This window comes from Leopardus geoffroyi, chromosome X (genome assembly GCF_018350155.1).
Source record: "Leopardus geoffroyi isolate Oge1 chromosome X, O.geoffroyi_Oge1_pat1.0, whole genome shotgun sequence".
In the NCBI taxonomy this organism is placed as follows: domain Eukaryota; kingdom Metazoa; phylum Chordata; class Mammalia; order Carnivora; family Felidae; genus Leopardus; species Leopardus geoffroyi.
This window is the reverse complement of record NC_059343.1, coordinates 109,579,375-109,600,700: the sequence shown is the minus strand read 5'-3', so window position 1 is coordinate 109,600,700 and position 21,326 is coordinate 109,579,375. Positions and strand designations below refer to the sequence as shown.

At 38.3% G+C, this 21,326-nt stretch overlaps 1 non-coding gene across 1 annotated transcript; it reads left to right on the top strand.

Moving 5' to 3' along the window:
- The first annotated feature begins 7,670 nt into the window (after positions 1-7,670).
- On the top strand, positions 7,671-7,773 carry LOC123595567. Its single transcript, XR_006711255.1, has one exon. It is a non-coding gene; the product is annotated as a small nucleolar RNA U13 (small nucleolar RNA).
- The last annotated feature ends 13,553 nt before the right edge of the window (positions 7,774-21,326 follow it).

Here is a 21,326-nt window from a genome sequence, read left to right as displayed (position 1 = left end):
GTATACACTACATATTATAAGTAACATATAGCATAGTATATAGTATATATGATGTACAGTATACAATATGGAAATATATGATATAATCAATGTATTTATTAAAATATATGTATAATGCCTCATAAATTACATATATTATTCCACAAATTCTTTCAATTTGAAATTGAAATCTGGAAAAGAGAAGATACCCAATGATGGTAGGTGTCTCAGAAGTCAGTTTGATATCTAATGGAAACTGAAAGCAAAACGCTAAGATGCTGTTTCTGAGCAGGTTTCCTCAAACTGAGCAAAATACAAGGCAGCCATATTTTCTGGTGTCTTTGCGGCTCCACGGTGTTTTTTCAAACTCGAAAGGGCGGGAGGACAACGTCTCCAAGCGGGGTTATTTGGCTTTTCTGAGACAATACTGCCATCCTGCGGAAATAGTTTGATCAATCCCAAGCCCTGAACGGTTCCTCCCTGCATGACCTCGCCACTGAGGGATTTCAGGCCAGTGGAAGGCTGGACGGGTTCTGGACCCAAGCCTGGCCTCCCTACCTTTTTTCTCTGTGGCCTGGCAGGAGAGGGGGACCAAGTCAGGGTCTTGGTGTAGCATCGGCTAGGTTTAGAGGCCAGCACCCTGCCAGCGGCCACCAGGAAGTCCAAGCACAGGAAGTATGGAGGCGGGGCTTGACTCGGTTGCCTAACTGTGTGGGCTGGGACTTCAGCCGCGTGCAGGCCTTGGGGGCATGTCTTGAGAATATGCACTTTGGGGGTTTAGACTGGCTAGCCTGGTGTTGTAGGCCCGGGCTCATTATGACAGCAGTGACAGAGCACAGTGCACAGGCCACTGCCAGGTACCATATGTAGTCAATGTCATTGATGGAGCTGAGGCACACCAGAGGTGTAGTGTAAGACTTGTCTGGAGCAAGATGGGCCTGTATAGAAGCAGTGGGGGGACACTGACATGCCAGTGTGGGGCAGAGCATCTTCTAGGAGACTGGAGTTGCTCGAGTGGATGAAAACCAGAAGTGTAATGGGAGGCCTTGAGGGATTCTCAGAGCCCACCAGCTAGCAGTTCCCGTGGCTCTGCAGGCTAATTGTGAGTGAGGTCCAGGGTTAATTCCTTTCTCCCGACAGGACTCTGATGGCATGTCAGCTCTTGCAAGGAGAGCAGAGAGGTGGTGATTTTTGTTTGGTATTCCCCTGAGGAGGATGGCATTATTTAGGCCTGAGGAAACCATTCTTCACCTCATATTAGTGTTCTTCTCTGTGCCAGCTTCGTACATAGTTCCTGATGAATTCCTCAGTGACCTTATAAGTTATCCACCCTTTTGGTATGGAGACCTCCAGATACCTCATCCTCATAATTGTAAAATTGAGAAGGGTGGCTAAAATTTCATATGTGCCTCTCTCCTTGTATTCTTACTCTCTATTATGTCAGTATCTGAATTCTTAAAGAAAGGAAATAACGTTGGTCTGGTGCTCTGCTGTGACATTCCAGTGGTTCAAGATATGTTTTAGGTATGGACTTTCCTGGACTCTGATGGTCCAGGCACACATTCCACTTTGAAAGACAGGCTTCTATCAGTACTGAAGAAAACTAGTGTTTGTGGAGTGCCTGGGTGACTCAGTTGGTTAAGTGTCGGCCTCTTGATTTCATCTCAGGTCATGATCTCACTATTCTTGAGTTCAAGCCCTGCCTCAAGTGCTCTGTGCTGACAGCATGGAACCTGCTTGAGATTCTCTCTCCCTCTCTCTCTCTCTCTCTCTGCTCTCCCACTCATACTCTCTCTCTCTCTCTCAAAATAAACAAACAAACTAGTTTTTGTTATATCCTCACCTGTGCCTAGCTGTCTTGTAGCATGGTTGTGGTTGAGTTCACTGATGGTGTGTAGACATTTTTGCCATTGGCTGCGATAAGTTCCTTGGAGATTCTTTGGGGAAACTTGCCTCATTTTTGTGAGTGAGAGAAATGACCTCTACCCTTCTATTTCACCCATAAAGTATAGACCAGATGAGTTGTGCTGTGTCCTATGGAGTAGTTGACATAACTACTTTATTAAATACATAAAAGTACAGCTTTATGTATGGAGATAACATCCTATATCTAAAGCTAAAAATGTAGTTTCTTTTCCTTGTGGAATTCTTTAGGTTCAATACTCTTGTGTTCATATCTTGCTGACTGTCTTTAATAAAACCATGTGCCTGGCAGTGGTTGCAAGCCTAAGGCAATCACACTTATCCAAGTCCAAGTGGTAGAGCCAAGGAATTTTGTTGACATGTCCTTTGTAAGCAAGGATAGTGTGTGTGTGTGTTGGGGGGGGGGGGCAGGGAAGGCTCAATGAGCCCATCATTCTGGTTGTTTATGGATCAATTCGTCTGAGCTCTATCAGGTATTCTCTTCAGCCTTCATGAAGACTGAATTCCATTGTCTTTGTCCTGATAGAGACATTTCCTGTTATTAGGGAGAAAAGCAAGATGTTGGACTTTAAGGATCAAAACATAAGTTTTCTCACACCAGGTAAGAGAAATGGTAAAACAAATTGTGTTTTATCCTACTGCTAACATATGTGAAAAATTTAAGCCAAACATGCACAGATTTATGTATTCTAGAAAGCCAATATTCCCATTTGGATATATGCTTAAAAATTTGAACAAAACAACTAAAAGCGTCTTCTTTTTTAAAGTAATTTTTTGGGGGTGTACAAGTTTTACATGTATATAGTGAAGGCTTAAAATGTTGACAAACAAGGCTTAGTTTTTGATAATATTCATTGTAATCTTATATTTTGTATAAAGACACACTGCACTATCTACATGATGGAATGTTTAAATATTTTGTTTTTTATAGTCAAGGAGACTAAATGCATTACTTAACATAAAATCCAATCCTCTAAAGTATATTTAATGACATTTAAGTAGCTTCTCTATGTAAGATCTAAGAGAAATGAGAGAAGGAAGAATCTTAAACCACAAGGAAATTTCACATAAATGATGTTTTCTGAAATCTGTAAGAAATAAAATTTTCACGCACATACACACCTGCTGCAACCCCTACATAAATACAAGTAGACAATCAGAATTCAGTAAATACAAATAGTTAAGGAAAAATAAAATAAAAACAGGGAGGCAAACCATAAGAGACTCTTAAATACAGAGAGCAAACTGAAGGTTGCTGGAGGGGAAGGGGGTGTGGGGATGGACTAAACGGGTGATGGGCATTAAGGAGGGCACTTGTTGGGATGAGCACTGGGTGTTATATGTAAGTGGTGAATCACTAAATTCTACTCCTGAAACCAATACTACACTGTATATTAACTAACTTGAATTTAAATTAAAAAATTAAATAAAAATAGTTATTGAGCCTCTGTGATAGGGAATATTCCTCGCTTACCTTTTTATAATTGTTCAATTTTGCATTTCTTTGCTAGAGTTTATATTTAGGATTTCAGCAACAGTAAAGAAATGTTTTGAGATTTAATAAGAAAGCACTATCAGTTATCTCATGAATAGTTTATGCCATTGGAAATTTCCCATTACCTAATATTGTGTGAAATATCCATGCACTGAATTTTACCTGTAGTGTGACCAGATGGAATTGAAGAAAGATCTGATGTGATTGTCCATGTATGTGTGTGTTTGTGTGTTTGAACACTCCTTTGAGCAAATAGGGGAGTGTATTGATGAGCCTTTAACTAGTTAGTTAAATGGTGTCAACTTTTGTGAGCAATCATATATGATATTTGTATGTATGTATCTATCAAGTTGCTAATGTTGGTTGCCCCAGGAAAGTGAGATGTGTGATAAAGGATTTCTATTTATCCTTCAAATATTTATGAATTCTAAGAGAGTTTTCAGGAAGCTGTCGCATGAAGAATTTGAAGAATGCTTGATGACACAAGAAAGTGCTGTGTTCTAATGTTAAATGATGAAGCTGTGAGACAAAACCCTGCATAACTTATGACTGAAATTTATGCACATGTAAGTACAGGTATCATGCCATGTGGAGCAGTGTATCGTGTACAGTGATGTGAACTATCTGGGCTTTCCTCGATAACTCTTCCAAACACTTGTCACTATATTCAACATGAGACTAGAAAATGGAGGGCTCCGTGGTTGCCTGGGTACAAAGCCAGTCAGAGACTGCTTGGGTTTGTGAATTGGCAGCTGGGGTTGGTCTACAGTCTTCAGGTAGTTTCTTCCTCCTTTTCTGCCTGGATCCATTTATCACTTGAGGAAGATGATCTGATGCCATGTGAAAAGACAAGTAACATTGAATGAAGAAAAGCTGATGCACAATAGACTAGTTTCAGTGGAAATTTAATACCTGAAAAACAAGATGCCTGATGAAGGTGAGTAGTTTTATTTTAGATAGAAATGAAAAGCAAGTGCAGTGGTGTGAGCAGTCCCTTGATGGGGCAAAACGCAAGGCTGCCATGCTTTTTGGTGTCTTTGTCTCTTTCTCTTTGGCGTTTTTTAAGACTCAATGGGCGGGAGAAGAGGGCACCAGGACAAGGCTTGTGGGCATATCTGGAGCACTACTGCCATCGTGAGGAAATAGTTTCAAAACACCCTAAGTTGTTACAGCTTTCTTTGTGAGGCCTACTAGTTGGCTGGAGCCACTGTTGACACTGAAGCTTTCAGGTGCACCCAATTCGTTGGAGACCCACTGCTTGGAACTAGGAAGATCTAGGAGTTGAACCAACCAGTCATGACAAAGAAGGTTTAGTTGTTTTTCTACTGGAGCAGATGGGCATAAACAGATGAGCACCAAAGCAGTGAAAAGAATCGAAGATTAATCTACATTTTAAAAGTCCTTGTCTGTTGGAGGTGGCATTACCTGTGCTCTTGTTTCATTCACTTGACAAATGGCTCTTATAGCAGGTGTATTATAAAGAAGTGTTATTGTTTCTAGAAGTATAAAACCAGGTGGCAAATGTGACATCAATGAAAATGGTGGAATTGGAAACTTGAGTTCTGTATCCTTCCACAAAAGCAACTGAAAACACTCAACAAGCTAGAAGTAGAAGGGAATTTCCTCTACATGATAAGGGACATTTGTGAAAAACCCACAGCTGATAGTATCCTCAGAGATAGAAGACGAAAATAGTGAAAGACTTTACTTCTAAGATCAGGAACAAGTTAAGAATGCCCACTGTTGCCAATTCTGTTGAACATTGTACTAGAAGGTGTGTCCAAGAAAATTAGGCAGAATATCCACAAGAAATACAAATTAGAAAGGAAGAAGTAAAATTATCTCTGTTCACAATAACTAACTATATGTAAAGAAAATCCTAAGAAATCCACAAAAGTAATATAGGTACTAATTAATGAATTCAGCAAGTACTACAGGACAGAAAAGCAACTCGCAGAAATCAATGTTTTTGTATATACTAGCAAGGAACAATCTGAAAATGAAATTAAGAAAATTCTGTTCACAGTAACATCAGAATGAATAATATACTTAGGACAATATTTGACTAAAGAGATGAAAAACTTGTACATTAAAAATTGCCAAAGGAATTAAAGATGGCCTAAATACATATCCTTTGTTTATAGGTTGGAAGATTAAATGTTGTTAAGGCGGCAGTACCACCCAAAGAGATCTATAGGTTCAATATAATGTCTATCATTATCCCAGCAGCTGGTTTTGCAGAAAATGTGTATGGAATTGCATAAAACTTCTGTAGCCAAAACAATCTTGATTATGGAAAAACCAAGCTGGAGGTGGCCCTTCCATATTTCAAAAATTATTACAAAGCTACTGTAATGAAAGCAGTGTGGTACTCAAATAAGAATGGACACATGAGAGTACCTGGCTGGCTCAGTCAGAAGAGCATTTGACTGTTGATCTCAGGGTTGTGAGTTCAAGCCCCACGTGGGGTGTAGAGATTACTTAAATAAAACATGAAAAATAGACACATGGATCAATAAAAAGATTTAGAGCACAGAACAACCCCATACACTATGGTCATTGATTTTCAACAAAGGTGTCAAGGTCATTCAATGGGCAAAGAACAGTCTCTAACAAATGGTGCTGAGACAACTGGATGTCCATATAGAGAAGAATTATTTAGACCCCTCCTTCACACCATATGCAGACATTAACTCTACATGGGTGAAAGTTCTAAAAGTAAAAAGTGAAAGTATAAAACTTTAGAGGAAAATATAACAACAAATCTTTATGACCATGAATTGATAATGGTTTCATAGATATGCCACCAGAAACACAGGCAACAAAATAAAAAATAAATGAACTTCATCAAAATTAAAAAAACTTGTGCATCAAAAGACACCACGAAGACAGTAAAAAGACTATGTGCAGTATGGGAAAAATATTAGTAAATCATTTATTTGACAAAGTTCTAAAAGGAACTTTTACAGCTTAACAAAAAGACAAATAACTCAATTAAAAAGAACAGGTAAAGGACTTGAGTATACATTTTTCCAAAGAAGATAGATGAATGGCCAACAAGCACATGAAAAGATGCATGAACATACTCAAGATAGAAATGTAATTAAATTAAAACCACCAAGTGATACCACTTCATGGCTAGTAGAATGGCTACAATAATAACAATAAAAAAACTTACAAGTATTGGTGAGGATGTGGAGAAATTGGAACCCTCATACAGTGGTCAAGGGAATGCAAAATGTGCAGCAGCTATGGAAAAAGTTTGGCAGTGCTTAAATTTAAACAGAATTACCATAGGCCACAAAATTCTTTCAAAAATTTTACTATCACAACTTTGTGTCCGAAGGCAAGATCCTTTCATTTGAAGATAATAAGAATTTCAGGTTAACTATGAAAATAAAAGACTATTTGGAGTTCTTTTAGAGTTTACAAACTGCAATAAACCAAATTAAAGTAAATATTTAATTAAATCTGAGTCTAGTTCCAAACAATGCAAGCCAAATAAAAAAAAAAAAAAAAAGCCTAATTTTAAGATGATCCTTAGTCATAGGTCACTCACCCAGGGATATTGCTAAATGTGTGACAGACAAGTAAAGCAGAAAGGCTAAATAAAAAAAAAAAAAAAAAAAAAGAATTACCATATGACCCAGCAATTCCACTCCTAGGTATATACCCAAAATAATTGAAAACAAGTACATGTATACACATGTTCATAGCAGCCTATTCACGACAGCCAAAATGTGGACTCAAGCAATGTGACACACACATGTAATAGATATTATTCTGCCATAAAAAGAAATGAAGTATTGAAGATGTTACTACATGGATCTTGAAAACATTATGCTAAGGAAAAAAGGAAAGCCACAAAAAGGCACATATGGTACAATTCCATTTATATGAAATAACCAGAGTAGGTAATTTTGGAGAGGCAATAAGCAGATTAGTGTTTGCCAGGGGCTGAGCAGAAAAGGGAATGGAAAAAGACTATTTAATGGGTCTTGGGTTCCTTTCAGGGTAATGAAAATGATTTGGAAGGAGATAGAGATAATACTTGCTCAGCATTGTGAATGTAATAAATGCATTGAATTATACCCACTAAAATGGTATAATGCATGAATTTTACCTCCATTTTAAAAAATGGCAATATTTTTAAACATGTCAGTATTCCAAAGAATTATTAATGATATTTGAAAAACATTCAGGCATAATAAAGAACACTTGTTTTAGCAATTATTGTACTGGGGAATTTAAACAGTATTTTATAAAAGTACAGATCCTTTTGTAGTTCATAAGCATGATGATTGGGTGTTCATGCCGTTGTGTGACATGTGCCACCTTAAACCTTGCTCTGACATCAGCACATTACCCGTCTGATGTTAAAACAAAAAAAGTACATATTATATGTGCATAAGGAAAGGATGATAATAAATGGCAAAGACATTTTGAAAGTAATTATTTCTTCTCACTGATGGTCCATATACCATATATTTTTTATTATAATTTTTTAAATCTGTTCTAGAATAAAATTCAAGAAAATTCAAGCACTCAAAAATATACATTGATATATTGATGAAATGATATAAGGTGGTACTAAAGACTTTGTGCAAAAGTACAAATAAGTTCTGTGTCTCAGTTACTAATGAGGAAATACCATAAGACTAATAATCCTTAAGCAAAAAATAGTGACAAACATACACAATAAAGTCATAGGAAATTGTCTTAAGGCCATTTAATGGCATAGAAAATGCTTGTTTCCCAATGATACACGATGACACCATTAGACAAAATCATGTGTCCCATTTGGAATTTATAGTAATTTAAGTATGTGTCACTCCTAGTAGGTATTGTCTGGTATTCAGGCTTGAGAACTATCTGGACTTTACCCGTAGAGCTCCACCAAATGGCTACCTCCAACTCAACACACAGGCCTAATACTTGCAGACCCTGGGAAACTCGGGAAGTGAGATAATAACTGGGCCTATTGCCTAGGTTTGCTCTTCTTCAAGCCCTTAAGTATAATCATTTTCTTTTGCCCCCTGATACCATCCCCCCAAAATTGATAGCTTGAGAAAATGCTAGAGATACAATACTGAGTAAAGAGCAGATGTAGGAAACGTTATCAAATAGAAACCAAACTCTGGAAAAGAGAAATGCCAGACAAGAGTAGGTGTCTCAGAAGTCAGTTTGATATCTAATGGAAACTGAAAGCAAAACGCTAAGATGCTGTTTCTGAGCAGGTTTCCTCAAACTGAGCAAAATACAAGGCAGCCATATTTTCTGGTGTCTTTGCGGCTCCACGGTGTTTTTTCAAACTCGAAAGGGCGGGAGGACAACGTCTCCAAGCGGGGTTATTTGGCTTTTCTGAGACAATACTGCCATCCTGCGGAAATAGTTTGATCAATCCCAAGCCCTGAACGGTTCGTCCCTGCATGGCCTCGCCACTGAGGGATTTCAGGCCAGTGGGAGGCTGGACGGGTTCTGGACCCAAGCCTGGCCTCCCTACCTTTTTTCTCTGTGGCCTGGCAGGAGAGGGGGACCCAGTCAGGGTCTTGGTGTAGCATCGGCTAGGTTTAGAGGCCAGCACCCTGCCAGCGGCCACCAGGAAGTCCAAGCACAGGAAGTATGGAGGCGGGGCTTGACTCGGTTGCCTAACTGTGTGGGCTGGGACTTCAGCCACGTGCAGGCCTTGGGGGCATGTCTTGAGAATTTGCACTTTGGGGGTTTAGACAGGCTGGCTAAACCATTCTTTACCTCAACTACCTCAACTAGTTTTTGTGATATCCTCACCTGTGCCTAGCTCTCTTGTAGGGTGGTCATGGTTGAGTTCACTGATGGTGTGTAGCCACTGGTGCCATTGGCTGCTAGAAGTTCCTTGGAGATTCTTTGGGAAACTTGTCTCATTTTTTTTGTGAATGAAACAAATGACCTCTACCCTTCCCCTCCTATTTCACCCATAGAGCCTCTATCAGATGAGCTGGGCTGCCTCCAATGGAGGAGTAATTTGACATGACTCTTCTTGGAAGAGTACAGTCGTATGTATGGAGATAGAGTCCCATTCAGAAGCTACAAATGTAGTTGCTCTTAGACCTGGAATTCTTAAGTTCAAGACTTGTGTTCATCCTTTATAAACTGTCATTTTTAGTGGCCATGTACCTGGAAGTGCCTGGAGGCCTAAGGCAGTCCCACTTATGCAGGTCTGAGTTGCAGAGCCAAATTTTATTGATATTTCCTTTGTAAGCATGGATAGTGTGTGTGTGTGGCGGGGGGCGTCATTGTGGATGGGTTCATCATTCTAGTTATTTATGGATCAGTTCAATTGAGCTACACCAGGTATTCCCTTCAGCCCTCACAAAATCTGAATTACATTGTCTTTGTCCTGATAATGCAGAGACATTCTCTGCCTGTGATTTAGGGAGAAAAGCAAACTGTTGGACTTTGAGGATCAAACCATAAAAGTCTGCAGATAGCAGATAGGAAAAATGGCAAAGTAAAGTGTGTTTTACTCTACATCTAACATGTGTGATAAGATTGAACCACACAAACATGTGCTCTAGACAGTGTGCACTTTGGATTGTACATATAAAAATTCAGGGTGCCTGAGTGGCTCAGTTGGGTTAAGCGTCCAACTCTTAATTTTGTCTTAGGTCATGACCTTGTGTTGGTGAGGTCGAACCCTGCACTGGGTTCCGTGCTGACAGTGCAGAGCCTGCTTGGGATTCTCTCTCCCTCTCTCCCTGCTCCTCCCCTCCCTGAAAATAAATAAATAAACTTAAAAAAGTTTTTTTTAAATTCAGACAAAACATCTAATATTGTTACATCCAACATCTAACTCTGCAAATCAGTTTTTTAAGGATGTACTTCAAATTTTTGCATTACACATATATAATAATATAATTTACGTCGTATATATAACACAAATATAATGCAGGCTTGAAATATTGAAAAACAAGGCTTTTATTTTATTTTATTTATTTTTTTATTTTAGAGTGAGAGAAAGAGCATGAGCAGGAGAGAGGGGCAGACGGAAAGAGAATCTTTTTTTTTTTTAATTTTTTTTTTTAACGTTTATTTATTTTTGAGACAGAGAGAGACACAGCATGAACGGGGGAGGGGCAGAGAGAGAGGGGGGCAGAGAGAGAGGGAGACACAGAATCGGAAGTAGGTTCCAGGCTCTGAGCCATCAGCCCAGAGCCCGACGTAGGGCTCGAACTCACGGACCATGAGATGGTGACCTGAGCTGAAGTCGGACGCTTAACTGACTGAGCCACCCAGGCGCCCCTGGAAAGAGAATCTTAAGCAGGCTCCACACTCAGTGGCTGGATCCCACATCCCTGTGATCATGACCTGAGCCAAAATCCAGAGTTGGATGCTTAACCAACTGAGCCACCCAGGTGTCCTGAAAAACAAGGCTTTTAATTGGTAACCTGTGAATTCCTTCCCCTCAGTGCTTCCTTATTTGTTTGTTCGTTTGTTTGTTTTTAGAGAGAGAGAGCAGGGGCAAGCAGGAGACAGGGGCAGGGGGAGAGAGAGAATCTTAAGCAGGCTCCATGCTCAGCATGGAACTGGATGCAGGGCTTGATCCCAGGACCCTGGGATCATGAGGGAAGCTAAATCAAGAATCAGATGCTCAACCAACTGAGCCATTCAGGCACCTGTGCCCTCACAACCCCCCTCATGCTTTATAAAGTAAACACTTGTTCTGATCCAAATCACACTGTAATATATAAATCCAATTTTAATACAGATATTTTTGTGTGTGTGAAACCAGATCTAGTATTATATATATATATATATATATATATATATATTGACTTATATATATATATATATGTTGATTTATGATATACATAATCCAAAATGTTATCAGTTGTCTTCACAGGTTTTTTTTTTTTTTAATTTTTTTTTTAATGTTTTTTTTTTTATTTATTTTTGAGACAGAGAGAGACAGAGCATGAATGGGGGAGGGTCAGAGAGAGGGAGACACAGAATCTGAAACAGGCTCCAGGGTCTGAGCTGTCAGCACAGAGCCCGACGCGGGACTCGAACTCACGGGCCGCGAGATCGTGACCTGAGCTGAAGTCGGCCGCTCAACCAACTGAGCCACCCAGGCGCCCCGTCTTCACAGGTTTTAAGGTAGTTTGTTGTCTTATTTTTTTAGTTAAAAAAAATTTTTTTTTAATGTTTATTCATTTTTGAGAGACAGAGAGAGACAGAGCGTGATCAGGGGAGGGGCAGAGAGAGAGGGCAGGACACAGAATCCAAAGCAGGCTCCAGGCTCTGAGCTGTCAGCACAGAGCCCAACACGGGTCTTGAACTCACAGCCTGTGAGATCATGACCTGAGCTGAAGTTGGAAGCTTAACTGATTTAGCCACCCAGTCACCCCATTATTTTTTTTTAGTTTTTCATCTTCACATCGTTATTTTCTGAATCCTTGGATGCACTATTGCTTAATTTACTAAGGAGAAACTATTGTAACCCTCCATCTAAGAGATAAAGAGTAACACATACAAATGTACACAAAAACACAATAAAATAACAGGAAGTAATGTAATAATGTTTATTGGCATGGGAAAAGACTGTTCTAATGTTAAGTGATGAAATCATGGGATAAAAGTCTGAGTTACCTCTGTTTGGGATTTATACATATGTAAGTGTATGTATCATGCTGTGTATGACATGCAGTAAAGACAGCTGGTCCCTCCTTTTATGGCTTATGCCAAATTGTTGCCTACAATTCAACATAAAAAGTGACAAAATGAAGTACTCCTGTGTTGTCTTGGAGATGAGCCTGGTCAAAGATCACTGGGACTTGTGAATTGTTGGCTTGAGATCTCCCGCTTTCGGGCAATTTCGTCTCCTTTTTCTGTCTGAATGTACCCAGTTTATCCCTTGATGGAGGAATTTGATGCATGGGAAAATACTGGACATGTGAAACTGAGTGAAATAAAGCAGACTCCCATAGACAAGGTCGGGTGGAAATTTAATTTCTGACAGGACAAGATGTCTGATAATGGTAGGTGGTTTTTGGTCTCAGTTTCATTTCAGATAGAAAATAGAAGCAAAAGTGTGGAAGTGTGAACAAATTTCCTCACACTGGACGACTTGCTAGTAGCCATCTTTCTTGGTTCTTTTGTCTCTTTGTGGCGTTTTTTCAGGCTGGAAGGGTGGGGTAAGAGTTCTTCAAGGACAGGGCCTGTGGGCATATCTGGAACACTACTGCCATCGTGAGGAAATAGTTTCAAAACCCTAAATTGTTATAGCTTCCTTCCCTTGAAGCCAACCAGTTAACAAAGGTCTAACCTATCAGGAAGTAGAACATGCTTCAGTTCCAGGCTGGACCTAGTGGCCTACTCCCCTAAGGCCTTAGAGGGCACTTGGGCATTGGCAGTATCAGGATGTGGGACCTGGAGACCTGGAAAATGAGGGGACCGTAGTGAGCCTGCAGCTTCCAGGAGGTCCAGTCATAGGAAGTCATGGGGCAGGAGTTAATGTTCAAGGGCAAGAGTAGAAGAATCCACCCAAAGACAAATGTAGCCTCTTGTGGGCATTTATCTCCTGTTCTTGCCCCTTGCAGCAAGAGTTAATGGGCTTTCCCATGGTGTCCCAAAGCTATGGGGCTAGGTCCTTTGTAGCTGAAGTGTCAGAGTCATATAGACAAGCTTGTTCCAAGGGAAGTTGAGGAGCATCTGGTATGTTTATGAGTCACAGACCACACAAAATACTATACCCCAGTGTAACTTTGGCTAGCAGAATAGATGCACACACCTAAATGTGATTGTCAAATGGAGAAGAAGACCAGGAAGAATCCTGATAATATATATTTTTAACATTTGTTCATTTTTGAAAGACAGAGAGACAGCGTGAGCAGGGGAGGGGCAGAGAGAAAGGGAGACACAAAATCTGAAGCAGGCTCCAGGTTCTGCACTGTCAGCTCAGAGCCCAACGTGGTCCTCAAACCCATGACCTATGAGATCATGACCTGAGCCGAAGTCGGGCACTTAACTGAGCCACCCTGGCACCCCAGGAAGAATTCTTTAAGTCTAGAAGAAGGAAGCAGCTACACTATATTTGTAGCTGATTTCTCAGGCCTAGATAAAAAATTTGATGGAGTGTTCATCTTGTCTCAGGTATCACAAGAGAGGCCTATGAGACATCTTTGTTTCCAACCATCTATAAACCAGAGAACAGAGAACATTGATTGGCATAATGAGATTAGTGGTCCCAGACTTTAAGGTGTTGGGGAGGAAAATTTTTACTATGCCCTTCAAGATTCTTCTAGCTGGTATAAGAATTAAATTGACATGAGAAAGATAAATAGGAGGAAAAAAACGTTTAGTTGTATACTCACAGAGGCCCAATAATGAAATTGAGAGCTAAAGAAATGACCAGGCAGGCAGTTTTTTATACTTTTTAGACAAAGACAATAAATTTGTGAGGAATTGACAAGACAAAGAAAACCTATGTTCAGGAGCTTCAATTAGTAAGGAATTCTAAACAGAATTTGGACTGGAATAGTAAATTATTTAAAAGTAACAAAGTTTGCTTATACAGCTTTTGTGTCTCTAAATTTTTTATCTTTGGTGATAGAGATGTCTCTTGACCTAAAACAGGGAGGGTACCTTTCACACAGATTTATTTCCTACTTTCTGGAGAAAAAGGAGAGTCAGAGTGGTTTTTTTGTTTGTTTGTTTTGTTTTTGTTTTATTGTTTGTTTGTTTGTTTTGACACTGCCTGTTTCTTAAGTCACTTTTCATTCAAAATCATCAGTATGCCAAAGTGGAACATTGTGGGTGGGGGTGAGGGCTGATGGAGCCCCTACAATGGACCTCGATTTCCTGTGGAAAAACCAATAAATAGTTTTATGCCCTCCCTTCTTGTAATATATTCTGTCTGGGGTAGTTGTTGTTGTCGTTTTTGTTGTTGTTGTTGTTGTTCTTCTTCTTCTTTTTCAGCTAGACAAAATTAGACTGAGTGGCTTAGCCTTTACTCCTAATCAGGCTCCCCTTACTCCAGTCAGTGGGGCTCCAGAATTTTGTGTAATTGAGATCCTTAGCAATCATACCAAATGCTGCTAAACTTCCCTTTAAACAGGCCTGTCCATTGTGGTCTGGCACTTCAGCCACAAGGGAACCATAGCATGTGAACACCATATGAAAGCCCACTAACTCTTGCTGCAAGGGGTAAGAACAGGAGACAGTTGCCCACAAGAGCCTACATTTGTCTTTGGTTGGATTCTTCTACCCTCGCCCTTGAAAACGAAGCCCTGCCCCATGCCATCCTATGCTTGGACCTCCTGGAAGCTGCTAGCTCGCTGCAGTTTCCTCAGGTTCTACATCCAGATATTGCCGATGTTCAAGTGTCTTGTAAGGCCTTAGGGGAGTAGGCAATGAGGTCTAGTTTGGAACTCAAGCCTGTTCTACTTCCTTATAGGTCAGACTTTCCTTAACTGGGTGGCCTCACAGGAAGGAAGCTGTAACAACTTAGAATGTTTTGAAACTGTTTCCTAACAATGGCCGTTGTGCTCCAGATATGCAAACAACTTTTATGGCCAGACCTTCTCTTGCCCTTACAGTCTGAAGAAACACCACCAATAGACAAAGGCGCCGGGAAACATGGCTGTTTAGCATTTTGTCCAGTTTGAGGAAACTTGCTCACAGTGCTACATTTTTGCTTTTGGTTTTGCTGAAAAACAAAATTCATCTGAGTAAATGTGAAAATTTAATTGGCTTTATTAAGTGACTCATGAATCAGGCATCATCCCATCCAGCAAGTAGAGAGATGGTCTGGGGAGTTACACAAAATGGAAGGTTTTTTATAGGCAGAGGGTGTGGCAAGGAAGTTATTATCAAAACAAAAGAATGAATTTTTTTGAGGCTAAGACATCTTTTGGGGGAAAAGAGAGTGGCAGTGTTTTTGTCATGCAGATGGCCTTACTAGTGCTGAACCAGAATTTCAAATTGAACGTTAAAGGTCACATTCCTGAGACAAGTTGAAACTACAATTAAATCTTGGTTTTCTGTCTTGGGGGTGGATTAAATGACTTCATTTTAGGCTTGTTTCTTTAACTTTTTAATATTTGAAATCAAACTGAGACCTTAAGTCATCCACCCTCATCAGGCATCTTTTGTCCTTTGGAAATTAAATTTCTACTCTACCTTGCCTATGCATTTTTGCTTTTCTTCATTTAGCATTTTAACTTTTTAAAATTTTTTAACGTTTTATTTGTTTTTGAGAGACAGAGCACAAATTGGAGAGGGGCAGAGAGAGACACACAGAATCCAAAGCAGGTTCCAGGCTCTGAGCTGTCAGCACAGAGTCCTACATGGAGCTCGAACCGATGAACCATGAGATCATGACCTGACCCGAAGTTGGATGCTTAACTGACTGAGCCACCCAGGCGCCCCTCATTTAGCATTTTAATATCCAGTATTTTCCCTTGGCATGTTGTCTGCCTTAAGGGCTAAGTCTGAGACATCCATTTTTAAGAAAAGAAAATGCTGGAAGTTAGCTTAGAAAAGGGTTTCTCTAGCCATTCCCTTTACTTCTGAAGCTTTCATAGATTGATTCCATTTTGTGATCAAGCACTGATACCTCTCTTTTATGGGAAGTTACCTTTTACTAAGTTCAACAATGGGGTCTAGGTAGTGGTTTTCATTGTATTCAAAACAATGTCTCACAGGGAGTGACACATCTCTGTCCACTACTTTCATAATAGGTATGGTTTTTTTATGCAGTGTATGTATGCTTGCTGTTCGTCTCATTTAAGACTGTAACAGAAGTACCTTCCAGTTACAAAGTCCTCTCTTCCTTCTATTATCTTAGGATTTTTTCATTATTATTTATTGGTCGGTGTTACCATTTTCTCAGTAGAAAATACCTTTTATTTGTAAATGGATTGAGGAAATAAAGAAATGTTCTGCAAACAAGAAAATCACTGATGTAAACAGACCATGTTAAAATAAGCACTGACTAGATTCATGAGTATTCACTTCTGATTCTTTTGCTTTACACATACATCAATCTTTAGGTTCCTGTAGAAGACGGAAAATAGAATGATCTGATCGATAAACATAAGTTACCTATTCAATATAATATTTTACATTCCCACAATTAGAGAATGAGAATTTTTAATAAGATCTTAGAATATTTATATAACTTAATCATTTGTTTGGCACAAAAATTATTTGATATATTAAAATAGGTATTTTGCAGTCCACATTGTCCATTGACCAATAACTTTAGAAACAATTAATGAAAAGTTACTAAATCTTACCTAACATGAAATTAAGGAACGTGTTTTAGATTTCCTTGGACTCAAATAGGAAATAAAAAGGGAACTTTACGTAACATCTGTTACGGAACCAGGCTGGAACGTTGGCGGAAAAACCAAGCGGCACTCGGAGATCTTGGTGAATAAGAGATTTATTTAACACTGGCGGGCTCAGAGGAGACCGTTTCTCCAAAGATCTGAGTGCCGAATGCAAGTGGGAAGGGTAATTTATAGTTGTCAGCTTCCATATCTGTGGGGGTTTTTGCGTGCGCGGCAAACAGGGCAAGAAGAACCACAGAAGAGGGGTCTCTAAGCTAGAGACCAGAGCTTTATTTTTTTTTAGTCCCGTCCACCATCTTATGATGTAAAACTTTTATTCATTTCTCCAACACATCCAGGAAGGAATTAAAGAAAAAGACATCAAATCCAATTTTACTATTTAAATGCTTTAGTGAAAGGAAGGCTTTCATCTATACCCCATTATACATTTTTTAATTAAAGAAATAAGACAAAAAATAATGAACTTATTTTACTAAATGTTAATAAAGGACTCCCACCCCAAAATGGAAGGATTGAGTCAATCATTATAAAAATCAAGTAAAAAAAATAGAAAGCCTAAAGTGCAATACAAATAATAAATGAATTCCAAAGTGATTCTTTGAAGACAGCAGTAAAATATAACAACGTATTTTAAGTGTGATTAAGGAATGAAATTATTAATATTCATAAAATATTTTTCAAGTTTAGGCTTCCTTAAATATGCAATGTTAATATTGAGAAAGGCACTTCTAGCCCTGGCCAAGTGAGGATACAAAATTCTCTCTCCAAAGAGCAAATACAAAGCTGTATAAAATTAACAAAAACAGCCATTTCTGTGCTCTGGAAATGAACTAAAAGCATTCAAGAATGTTAGTCTTTGGGTAAGAAATGTTGGAATCTGTGTTACTGTGGCCTGGACCTTTCCCATCCACCTCCTGCCTACCTCCATCAATAAGAAAGTTCTACCAAAGTGAAATAAAGACCTTCCTAAAGAATGACTGGGGCAATTCCATGCTAGCAGACCTGTATTGTAAGAAATACAAAAGGAAGTCCTTCAGGCTGAAAAGAAATGACTAGATGATGACTTGAATCCAAGAGGAGAAATGAAGAACACAGGAAATGGTAATTAACTGGGTTAATATAACACTCTGTTTTTTCTCTTCAATTATTTAAAAGACACACGACTACATAAAGCAATAATTGGGGCGCCTGGGTGGCTCAGTCAGTTAAGTGTCCAGCTTCCACTCAGGTCATGATCTTGCTGTCCGTCAGTTCGAGCCCCACGTCAGGCTCTGTGCTGACAGCTCAGAGCCTGGAGCCTGCTTTGGATTCTGTGTCCTGCCCTCTCTCTGCCCCTCCCCCACTCATGCTCTGTCTCGCTCTGTCTTTCAAAAATAAACAACTTAATGTTAAAGTTAAATGTTAATGTTAAAAAAAACTTAAAGCAATAATTATTACACTATATTGTTGGCTATATATCATATATTGATATATATAAGAGTACAAGAGTTCAGAGTTATGGAACTCTATACAAGAATCTTTCTACATTTTACTGGAAGTAAGATAGTATTAATCTGATCAATATTTTGATAGGTTCAAATACATACTGTAACCCCTAGAATAACGACTAAGAAGCTAACCAAAAAATATAGTTAAAAATTAAAAGAGAAATTAAGGGGTGCCTGGCTGGCTCAGTCACTAGAGTGTGCAACCCGATCTTGGGGTTGTGAGTTCGAGCCCCACATTGGGTTTAGAAATTACTTAAAAAAAAATCTTAAAGAGAAAGTAAAATGGTACGTGAAAAAATAGTGAACATAAATGAAGGCAATGAAGGTAGGTCAAGGAAGAAATCATAAAGGTAATTAGAAAATATTTTGATGTTAAGGCAAAGTTGAGAAAGAAATTTATTATCTTTAAAGACCAAATCGGAAAAGATGGATAAAGAAGATGTGGTATAAAGATACACAATGAAATACTACTCAGGCAAAAAAATGAAATATTGCCATTTGCAACGATGTGGATGGAGTAAAATGTATTATGCTAAGCAAAATAAGTCCATCAGAGAAAGACACATATATGATTTCACTCATATGTGGAATTTAAGAAACAAAACAAATGAACATATGGGAAGGGGAAGAAAAAGAGAAGGGAAACAAACCACAACAGATTCTTAATGACAGAGAACAAACTCTGAGGGTTGATGGAAGGGAGGTGGGTGGGCAATGGGCTAGATGGGTTGATGGGTATTAAGAAAGGCACTTGTGATGAGCAGTGGTGTTGTATGTAAGTAGTAAATCACTGAATTCTCCTTCGGAATCCAATATTGTACTGTTTATTAACTAATTAAAATATACATAATAAAAAATACACTTTAATGAAAAAAAAAGAAAATTTGTGAATCAGTAATCTTATTTGTCCTTTAAGAACCTAGAAAAAGGAGAACAAAATACGTCCAAAACTAAATAAATAAATAGATGATAGATAGATAGATAGATAGATGATAGATAGATAGATAATAAAGACTACAGTGGGGGCGCCTGGGTGGCTCAGTCGGTTGAGCTTATGACTTCAGCTCAGGTCATGATCTTACTGTTTCTGAGTTTGAGCCCCGCATTGGGTTCTGTGCTGACAGCTCAGAACCTGGAGTCTGCTTCAGATTCTGTGTCTCTCTCTCTGCTCCTCCCCCATTTGCATTCTGTCTCTGTCTCTGTCTCTCAAAAATGGATAAGGGTTAAAAAAAATTTTTTAAATAAAGACTACAGTCAAAATCAAATATAAAACTAAAGCAAGAGGGAAAACCAACAAACTCAAAATTGGTTCTAAGAGGAAAAAATCTACAAAGTTGACAAATCTTTAGACAGATCAAGAAAAAAGAACAGGCGCATAAGTATCAAAATTAACAATGAAATTAGGACATCACTATTGATCCTACATAAATTGAAAGGATTGTAAAGGAATATTATGAATAATAGTATGCCGGCAAATTATACAATTTACATGAAATTGAAAACTCCTAGAAAAAAAATCAAAACACACTTAAGAAGAAATAAAAAATATGAATAGACACCCCTCAAGTAAATTGTTTAAATTAGTAATCCAAAATATTTCCACTAAGAAAAGTCCGTACTAAGGTGGCTTAACTGCTAAATTCTATTAAATATTTAAAAGAAATAATACCAGTACTTCACTAATTGTTTCAGAACATAGAGGGTAGGGAAACATTTCTCGACTTATCCTGTGAGATCAGTATTTGTCCAAAACCAAAGCCAAAGACATCAGAAGGAAAGACTACAGACCAATATGTCCCTCATAAACATGACACAATGATACTTCAAATATTGGTAAACTTAGCCCAACAACATATAAATAGGATAAATAGCATGACCGAGTGGGATCTATCCTATGAATGTAAGGTTGATTATTAAATAATCAAATGTCAATGTACTGTACAATAGTAATAAAGGATTAAAATTATATGATTTTCTGAGTAGATGAAGAAAATATTTGATAAAGTCCAACACACATTTATAATAAAGAGTTTCAAGAAACTGGGAATTGAGGGAAACTTTCTCCATATGATATAGGGCATATATGAGATACCCGGAGGTAACATTATACTTAATGTTGAAGAAATGTATTATTTTTCCCTAAGGTTACTAACAAGACACAAATGTTCACTTTTTCCACATCTATTTCAATACTTCATTGGATGTTCTAGCCAGTGCAAGAAGGAAAAAAAAAGACATGAAATATATCTAGATTGGAAAGAAAGAGTTAAAACTGCTTTTGTTCTAGAAAAAAAATCAAGGAACAAAAATTACTAAATGTAATAATTGAGTTTAATAAATGCATATGATATGATATTAATATGTAAAATTGATTATATTGTTATATACCAGCAATTAACAACCTGAAAATTAAACTAAGAATACAACTGTTCACAGTAGCATCAAACAGAATCAAATACTTAGGGTTAAACTTTACATAAGAGTTTTACGCTGAAAACTACAAAACATTCCTGAAAGAAATCAGAATATCTCAATATATGGAGACACATTCCATGTTCATGGATTGAAACAGTTATCATCAAGGTGGTGATCATACCCAAATGATCTGTAAATTCAAGTCAATCTCTATTTAAATTCCAATAGATGTTGATAGGATGGTCCTAAAATTTACATGGAGATGGCAAATGATCTAGAATAGCCAAAGCAAATTCTAAAAAGTACAAAGTTGGAAGACTTACACTAACTGCAAAACTTACTGTAAGACCACAATAATCAAGACAGTGCCATATTGGCAAAATTACAGGTATATGGTTCAATGGAATGGAACTGAGATTCTGAAAAAAATCCTTACATCTACATTCAGCTGATTTTGGCAGATACCAACACAAATCAATGGGAGGAGAAGTTGGTCTTTTCAATGAGTCATGCTAGCACCTTTGTCTATACACATTCATAAGACAAATTTAAACCTTTACCTCACAACACAGCCACAGAGAAAAGTTAATAGACTGTATCATAAGCCTAAATATATAAGCAAAATATATCAAACTTCTAGACAGAAACAGGAGGAAATCTTTGTCTTTGGGTTAAACAAAGATTGACAAATAGGAT